Here is a 10,236-nt window from a genome sequence, read left to right as displayed (position 1 = left end):
CCGTAGAAAGAATTAGATCGTTGTTATCCCACGAGTACGAGGAAAAGAAAACAATTAGTACTCGCATAAGACTATTGAGAAAACTTATGCTAGAGAGGAACCTAGTTGGTGAAACGATCCAAAATGAAAATGAAAATGACTGGCCTGACCACGTGTAGATCATATTTGTTCTGAATTATTATTTATTCTGAGATTATATTTATTCTGAATTATTATTTATTCTGAATTATTATTTATTCTGAGATTATATTTATTCTGAATTATTATTTATTCTGAATTATTATTTATTCTGAAATTATATTTATTCTGAGATTATATTTATTCTGAATTATTATTTATTCTGAATTATTATTTATTTTGCAATTTTGATGGGTTAGTTGGTACTTAGATTTATGTAAAATGATCGATTTTACAATTTTGATGGGTTAGTTGGTACTCAGATTTATGCAAATCAATCAAATTTCCAATTTTGATGGGTTAGTTGGTACTTAGATTTATTATTTATTCTGAATTATTATTATTTATTCTGAATTATTATTATTTATTCTGAATTATTATTATTTTTTCTGAATTATTATATTTATTTCTGAATTATTATTATTTTTTCTGAATTATTATATTTATTTCTGAATTATTATTTATTTCTGAATTTGATGGGTTAGTTGGTACTCAGATTTATGCAAATCAATCAAATTTGTAATTTTGATGGGTTAGTTGGTACTTAGATTCATGCAAATCAATCAAATTTATAATTTTGATGGGCTAGTTGGTACTCAGATTTATTATTTATTCTGAATTATTATTATTTATTCTGAATTATTATTATTTATTCTGAATTATTATATTTATTTCTGAATTATTATTTATTTCTGAATTTGATGGGTTAGTTGGTACTCAGATTTATGCAAATCAATCAAATTTATAATTCTGATGGGTTAGTTGGTACTCAGATTTATGCAAATCAATCAAATTTATAATTCTGATAGGTTAGTTGGTACTCAGATTTATGCAAATCAATCAAATTTATAATTCTGATGGGTTAGTTGGTACTCAGATTTATGTAAAATGATCGATTTTACAATTTTGATGGGTTAGTTGGTACTCAGATTTATGCAAATCAACCAAATTTATAATTCTGATGGGTTAGTTGGTACTCAGATTTATGCAAATCAATCAAATTTATAATTTTGATGGGTTAGTTGGTACTTAGATTTATTATTTATTCTGAATTATTATTATTTATTCTGAATTATTATTATTTATTCTGAATTATTATATTTATTTCTGAATTATTATTATTTTTTCTGAATTATTATATTTATTTTTGAATTATCATTTATTTCTGAATTTGATGGGTTAGTTGGTACTCAGACTTATGTGAAATGATCAAATTTGTAATTCTGATGGGTTAGTTGGTACTCAGACTTATGTGAAATGATCAAATTTGTAATTTTGATGGGCTAGTTGGTACTTAGAATCGAAGATTCTTATTTATGTGAAATGATCAAATTTATAATTCTGATGGGTTAGAGATTTATTATTTTTTCTGGATTATTATATTTATTTCTGAATTATTATTATTTATTCTGAATTTGATGTGTTAGTTGATGACTCAGATTTATGTGAAATGATCAAATTTTCAGAAAAAAAAATAAAATATTCAAAAAAGATGAATTTTTCAACACAATTACCTCATCAGATATATTTTGCACCAATATTTTTATTTATTAATTATTTTTTTAAGTTGATCGACTTCAATACAGGAGTGTGCCTGATCTCTGTCACAAATGATCTCGATAATATGTTCTTGACGGAGTTCATCTAACTGTTCTTGTGTTAATAAGAAATCCTCGCTTCCGTATTCATCAATAACTAAATTAACGTTAAATTGTTCTGTGTTTTGTGAAAACCATGTTCTGATGGCGTTTTCAGTGCTTCTTTGTCATGTATAAAAACCCTCACGTGCTGGTACATTATATATATTTATTGGATTAATTTAGAGTCGAAGATTCTTGATCAAAGATCTAAGACTTTACATATAAATTTATCACAAGCTCTTCTCCACGTAGGTCAATTAAGCGATTAAGGTGGTCTGTGAGTTTGAAATTTATTCGTGACAAATACTGATTATGCGTGCGTAAATAAACAGGATTGGTTGGTACTTGCACGATCAAATCCCCAGGGGGGACTTGTGGTGTAAATGTATATAAAATATATCCTTGTTGAGCTTGATTTGATTTTCCAAGATCTATTTGATAACTGCCTTCTATTACGTCACAAACTAGATTAACCGCGATTGTCGATGTTATATTAACGATTCCCGGAGATACGTGTCTTCCACCGCCGAGTGGATCATTATTATATCTAAGAACAGTTGTTGGTGGGGCTAGTTTTCTCCACGCATCGAGTATTTCAGAAAAACTTTCCGTGATAAGATCGTTGAGCGTTTTTCTTAATTCGCTGGTTTCAAATCCTGGTAGTGTAAATTTTAATAATTCTGCTTCAGTTATTTTATAATGATCAATGTATGCTTGTTTGATACTACCTTTTTCTCCTTCATCTGTAAAATCATGAGCATTTACTATCTCAATAATTTCCTGATTAAAATATTTAAGATCTAATACAATTTGATTTAAATGTTGTATCGTTGCAATGATCTGATGTTTTAGATCGTCATTAGGATACTCCAGGATATAGTTTTTAAACAACTGTGCTAGTATCGTTAATGTAGTTGTGTATTCAGTTCTAATTTTGTTAGCACGAAATCTGAAATTTCTTTCATAAACGATAACAACTAAAGTTTCTGTAACATCATAGATAGAAAACGGTGGTAAAGGATATCTTTTACCATCTTTCAAGGTGTAATAAGTATCCCTATTAGTCCATGGATACGAACCTCGGTATTCTGGAGTTGTTATAAAACTGGCTTCGTCAGTAAGAAATTCAATTAATTTTGGTTCTGGTGGTCCTTCATGTACCGGGGAAACATCAGGCCAACCTAGTACGGATCTGATTGAAGATTGATGAATATCAACGGCATAATCAGGAGAATGTATCTCTATCGTCGAGGACAGCGTCGGCTCATGAATATTAATCGATAGTTTTGCTTCCTTTCCTGTTATTGATTTTATTCTACGTTGAAATTCATCATTGATCTCCTCGATCTCATAACTACCAGTGGGTATTCCAACAACAACCCAGTCAGGTGTTCCATCGGGTTTGTTTTTATTAGCAAATACGAGCGAATTATTTGCTGGTGTACCATTAAATGATTTTGATTTGATATTTGGCCAGCTGTAATATACCCGTAATTGCGCTAGTGCAATTTCATTAGCGTGAATTGCAGTAGGAAAGTTAATACTAAATTCAGGATTAATCGAGCTTACCGAGATCATCGTTGTCTTGTGCGGGGTTGTGTTAGTCACGATCTGCTGCAGTAATTCCGTCATTATTAATATTTGTATCTTTAATACCGATACCTTCGTCGTATATTTTAGTTATCATTGAAAACTCGAAATCAGATATAATTCCATCACTGAGACTCGCTGATAACAACGAGGACAATTTCGAGTATGCTACCGTCGCTGTGTGTAATTTTATTATGAAATCGGATAATTTTTCATTCGTGCAAGTACATATTTTTTTTGCGATGATATTAAGTACACCTGCAATCGTTGTTGCTGCTGAAATACAAATAGTTACAGCTACTGGTGCCATCATTGTTACCGTGGATAATATTATTCCAGCTCCAGCAACAACAGCGGATACTGAATAAACAATCACGTCGACGATAACTAATCGTCGTCGGTATTTTTTTACTTTTACTGTATATTGTTCGACTTGATCTTTTAGCGCCGCCTGCCATTCACGCGCTTGATTGTACCTGTATTGTGCACCGTCCATATATTTTTATGCAGTAACCAATTGAGGTGTTTCAGCTACAAATTCCAAACACCACCACTAAGATGTTGCGGTTAATTTCTCATCAGCTGCTTCCAGAATAAATATTTCTTCAGTTCCGTTATTTAATATAACAGATGCAACCCCGGAAAACCTGTCGGTGGAATGACGCCATGGATACGTTGTGAAGATCTCAAATCGCGCAGCACTAAACACAGACAGCCTGTACACGCCAGTGACTGTTGCGGTATATTTGATTGTATTATTTTGCTGCGACCATGTTGCAAATCCCGATGATACCGTGCATACGATGTTTGTGATATGTCCGGGAATTATTCCGGCTGGGATTTTAATCAAACTGATTTTATTGACGACCTCAGGAATCCCCGCTACGATGTCTTGCTGTGTTTGTTTAATCGTGTCTAGGTTAGTTTTGATATCAACGAGTTTCATGTCAATGGCGTGCGGAGTGCCGAAGAATTCATCTACGGCATCATCGGTTTTTGAAAATTTCTTCGAAATCTTCCAAAAGCGCCTGCGTGAACATCATACTCGGCCCGTAACGTGGATAATTTACCGTCTACGGTGTCGACGTATTTTTTTGTTGCTGCGTCTTCGTCGGATGTTGGATCTCTTAAAACTACTATTTTATTTCCGTTCATGCTAAGTTCACCTGTCATTACGTCACCGGTATTTTTTACGCGATTAGCAACACTTTTTGCAATTTCATCTCTGATGGTTTTAAGTGACATACTTGAATCCTTAATTCTGCCGCTGTCAGTAAACACAGGAATATTATCCGTAGCTGCACCAAGTACTCGTCGGATTATATCATTCCATTTGATATTGCTTGTTTTTAGTTTACCATGTCGATCTTGAAAAATAACAACCTCATCTGGGTCAACTCCAGCCAGGTTCATAACGTCAGCGAGGTCATCCTTAGTCGCGTACTTTGACAAATCAACATCGCCGGATGCTCTCTTAACACGTGAGGATCTTCTTCCGTAAAAATCAACCATTATAATAAGACCTGTTGTTTAAAACGCTTTACGCGCAACGAATCGGTTGCTTGTATAATCATGCACGATTTTATGTGGCGGTTTGGATGATTTTGATATAGCGTTAAGTACATTAATTACTTCACGGCCGCATATTGGTGGATCTGTCATTATTTGTGTGGGTAACGTTGAATACCAAACTCTGGTTGTTGCGTGGAGTGGTGCGACATACTTGATAAATTCAACTGGTGGAGCTAACCCGTATGAATCGAAATAAACGATTCCACGTGGATCAACCGCGTATGATACCCAATGAGTACCACGTCCAGAACGTTCATCGAGATTAATAATACCTGTTTCTAGTTTGTTTGGTTGTTTTGGTAATTGATCTCGCATGAAAACACCTCTGAAGTTTTTTATTTTTAATCGTTTAGCAGCATCAAGTAAATCAAAATTTGATGCTGGAGCGTCTAACGTGGAAGCCTCAGACCCTTTCCCCAACGAGATCCTGGCAATCTTAAGCCGCGTCCCTTTTTTTGTATCCTTGCCCTGTTGCTTTCTTTAGAGCCATTCCAGCAGCTGTTCCAACAGCACCTAACGCGGCTGCTTTTGCTACGGCTGGCGCGGCAGCAGCTATTAATGCTGGTATAGCCGCGAGAAGTGGAAATATGCCACCGGTTTTAACCATGTCTTTGATGGCGCTCGGGGAAAGATGAAATTGAACTCCAGTTTTTGATTCCAGGGCTTTATTGAAATGTTTAATCTGATTATTTGTCAACGATAATTTGTTTGGACCACCACCAATTTGATCTCGTTTTAGTGATATTTTAGTTCCACATTTGTTGGTGGTTTTTGATTGAAGTTTTTTGACCTGACCAGGAGTCAGAGTAACATTAACATGACCATACGACATTTTTATATAAAATATATTTTTCTAAATAATGCGATTACAAATTTTCCACCGGTGCATCAACGACCCTCATTCGACCACTACCACCTTCAAGTAACATGGCTTTATCGCTAAGTATGACCGCGATTGCTCTGTAGAAGGCACCAGCACCTGGTGGATTAGTAACACGAGCTCGAAAGTGTATATCAACGACAGATTGTTTGGATAAATCAAGATGCTCCAGTGAAAAATAATAAATCGGATATAGACTTGTAAAATCTAATTGTGATATTTGCAAACCAGTATCTATATTTTGATCACGTCCCATGAATGACATTAAACGATGATATGCGCGCGCTACATGATTTTGATCAAAATTTAACAATATATCCTCTGCTGGTTCTTGATGTCCATTTATCCGTAAGAAAACTTCATTAACTCCAAGATTGTCAAATATCATATATGAATGTTCTTGATTATTTGTTCGGTCATTATTTTGCAGCGCAATAAAAATATGTCGTGGTGAAGAAACACCCTGTTGTGATGCTATATGCCATGTAAATAAACCATTAACATTACTTTGAATAGCATCTGTGGTTACTGTTAACCATGATAGCAATGATTTACCGCCTTGATCCATAAAAGAAAGTAATTTTTGTTCCTCAGTAATAGATGGAGTCATTACTGGCATCCACAGTGAAAGTTTTGATATATTTACTTTACCATCAGCAACACCAGCACCTCGCCAGATTGCATCATTATCATCGCCTTTTCTTACGAGCACAACTGTGTGTTTAGCTCCAAAGATGACCTTTCTAACATTTCTACAAAATCCAAAGATGTGAGATAATGGAATTGCACATGAAAAATTTCTATCATTTCCTGACAACGTTGCTCGGCGTGTTGCAAACCCTAAGTTGTAAGTCGCATTAACACTTCCTATAATATCAAAAGCAGCACCTGGTCTGTCTGCGTGCTCAAAGTCAGCCGGTTGTGGATCAACTGCAGTATCTCGAGGTGTCCGTATTTTGGTATACTGAACATGATCAGCGTTGTTGGTAATATCTTTAGCAAACATCATTGTTGGACCGGCTGATCTTGTGTAATCATCAGAATATCTCGCTAGACCAATTATTGTTGTAGCAACATCAACATCCTTCTGAATCGATTCGATATTTTTTCCATCAATCATGTATGTGGCGCTATCAAACAACGCCATAATCCCGTTGTTGACAAAACCAACGCGCAAATTAGCAGCATATGGCGTATTAGCTACAACATTCGTTACAAGTCTACCTTCTACTTCAATAAACGCCTCAGCGGGCAAGAAATATCTACTTGTATCATGAACCTGTAATTCGATTCTCCCCCGCTGATTTGGTTGTATTGCGTCATAAGAATAAAACTGATAATCACGTATAGATTCATACTTAAGGACAGGTGCCTCCATATCAAATGCTGGGTCTGATTCGCGCCTGAACATTTTTATTATAATTACCATTTTTCCAAATGATGATCATCGTCGACGAAGCCCGCTTCCTGCTATTAAATTTGCTGTTATATTTTTTTCCGCTTCTTCAGATAATTCCGCTAGTTTTTGATTTGCAGCTTGATTTATTATTTTACTTACGTCTGCTGGCATCACCTCAGTACTTGCCAGTTTCACAGGTGGTTGTTGTTTTCGTCGCAATAATCGTGCTAGTCTTTCTTTGATCGCCGAGAATGCCTTACCAGCAACATTGATAATTGCACCAGGAGCTTTATCACGAACAATATCGATAGCTTTCATCGATAATTGTTTTGCAATAGGTGCTGCTTTTGGAGCTATCCTTGTAAATAATCCCTGAATAACATCACCAAGTCCATCTCCGTAAGTAGCTCTGTAGATTGGTAATCGTGAGTTCACCGCTCTGACCGATACGGATTTACGATGATTATTGTGTATGATCATCTTATTTTATTTACCATTTATCTAATCGCCGTGACTAATCATCAACGAGCTCATCAATAAGCTCTCGGTAAACGCCAATATCCATGACACCACCTTGAAATAATCGCCGACAAATATCAGATGCTTCAATTATTATTTCTGGTGAATTATTTCCGGCACGTTTTCCTCCTATAAGAACTTCTAACCGTGACACATCATTAATGATATTATCAGGACAAACAAAATTATTTCCCAAACCACTGCCAGTAGCTCCTTCTTCTGTTGTCTCTGCTTCTTTAGATAAGGATTTTCTCGCTCTTTTAAGATACTTCTCTTTAAATTTCGGCGAAGAAGACTGTTGTTGTTCCATTTGTCGCAGAGGTGAAGAAGATTGTTGTTGTTCTATTTGTTGCAGAGGTGGAGGAAGTTGATACTGAGAGAGTTTTTCCTGTTTTAGTTGTTTTATTCTCTTTCTATAAAGTCTTTTTACTTCTTCATGAAGACTTTCGTATTCTGAACCTCTAGCTTGTTTTTTGTTGTAATATACGCGATATATCCATTTAATAAAATTATCATCATTTATTTTTTCATGACGGGTTTTAAAATACTAGATTTATTGAGCATACTATTTAATATTGCTTCAGGTAATCGTTCTTCTTTAGTATTTCTAATGTCTTCAACAATTCCTTTGTTAAATCTTGCAATCAATTCTAAGTTTTCTTCTACTGGTTTGGGTTCAGATGCAAGTTCTTCTCTCACGTCGGCGACTTCAGTACGAAGTTTTCCAATACCTTCAAGTATTTCTTCACCGACATGTGGAGGTTGAGCTGCAGCTATTTCCCTGGCTATGTCAGGTGGAAGATCTCGTAAAATCTTCTTTGTTTGTTTAGTTCTTCTTGCTATTTTTTCGGTTTGTTCCGCTGTTTGTTTTGATACCGGAAGAAGATCCTCTTTGATGACTGTTGTAACCTTTTCAGTAGCTGCAGTGACGGGCTTAAACAGTTTTTTAGTTTCTTCTTCATACTCAACTTGTGCTTCTTGCTGCGCTTGTAGATTTTTTCTGAATGAATCTCTAACAGGAAGAAATTTTTTGATTGCTTCTAATCGTTCTCGAGCTATTCTTGCAGTATGAGATTCCGGATGTACCATTTTATTATAATATAATGATTTAATTATAGCAGCAGAGGGGGTTCGTCTACAATTCTGTTTGGGACAAACAATAATCGTAGACGTGGTATTGACCTCTATGAAGGGTCATTATTTTTTTTGGTCCAAACACAAGGTGACCATTCCCTTAAGTGGTCTGATCCCCCCCTCTGCTGCTCTATCTAGTGAAGATATTTGTAAAATAAAAAAATTCTTGGAAAATAATTATTTTCGATTTAATAATACGAATGACATCCAAATAATGGGTTCTTTGATTGGTATTCTTATGGCTCCTTAATACGCTTCCCTTTTCATGGGTAGATTAGAAAAAGATTTTCTTCAAAGCGATAAGTTTGATCAATCTGTTGGGTTCATATTTTAGATGACATATTTATGATCTGGAACCATTCAACTGAAAAACTGAAAAAATATATTGATCTCATTTTCACCCGACGATTAAATTTACTTATACTACATCTAGTACGCATGTTTCATTTTTAGATGTAAATGTAATTAAAAACATATTGATAACACTATCTCTACAAATATTCACATAAAGGAAACAAACATCCACCAATATGTGGAATATTCTTCATGTCATCCCATGTCATGTAAAAACGGTATACCATATAGCCAGGCCAAAAGATACCAACGCATTATTTCAGATGATTGTCAATTACTAAATTCGTTGAATAAATTACAAACATATTTCCAAAATAGAAATTATCCTGCACATATAATTGATTCTGCGCTGAAAAAAGCCCGTAATCTTACTCAACATGAGGCTTTAAACACAGCATAATGTAAAATAGAGAAAAATATAATTCCTTTCAAAATACAAAATAATCCTTCATTACCTATTATAGGTCGTATAATTAATAAATATTATAGTCTCCTAAATTTATCCAAAAAAAAACAGCGTAAAATCACTTTACAAAAATAAACCGATTCTAGCTATACAAGAAAATGAAAAAGACAATTTTTGCGTCATCTAAATGTAACAGACATCGGTGCACTCAATGTGCAAACATCAGAGAAAGTACTTCTTTCAGTAGTGCTAATACAAAGAGGTATTTTCTCTACATGATAACACTAACTGCATATCAACTGATGTGATTTATTTGATAACCTGTAAAAAAAATGCAGCATGCAATATGTTGGACAAACACTTCAACAAATTTCTAAGAGAATGAACAGTCATCGCTTTCATATAAAAACAATTATAGAGATCCTCAGTTTCCCTCTAGTATTTCAAAACACTTTAACACCAGTAATCACTATCTACTCGACTTTTCTTTCATGCCGATAGATATTGTGCATGCCATGGTGATATGAATAGACTCATAAAAGAAATTCATTGGATTCATAAGTTA

This window comes from Sinohyriopsis cumingii, chromosome 17 (assembly GCF_028554795.1).
Source record: "Sinohyriopsis cumingii isolate HCF-2022 chromosome 17, ASM2855479v2, whole genome shotgun sequence".
Taxonomy (NCBI): domain Eukaryota; kingdom Metazoa; phylum Mollusca; class Bivalvia; order Unionida; family Unionidae; genus Sinohyriopsis; species Sinohyriopsis cumingii.
This window is presented reverse-complemented; position numbering follows the sequence as displayed.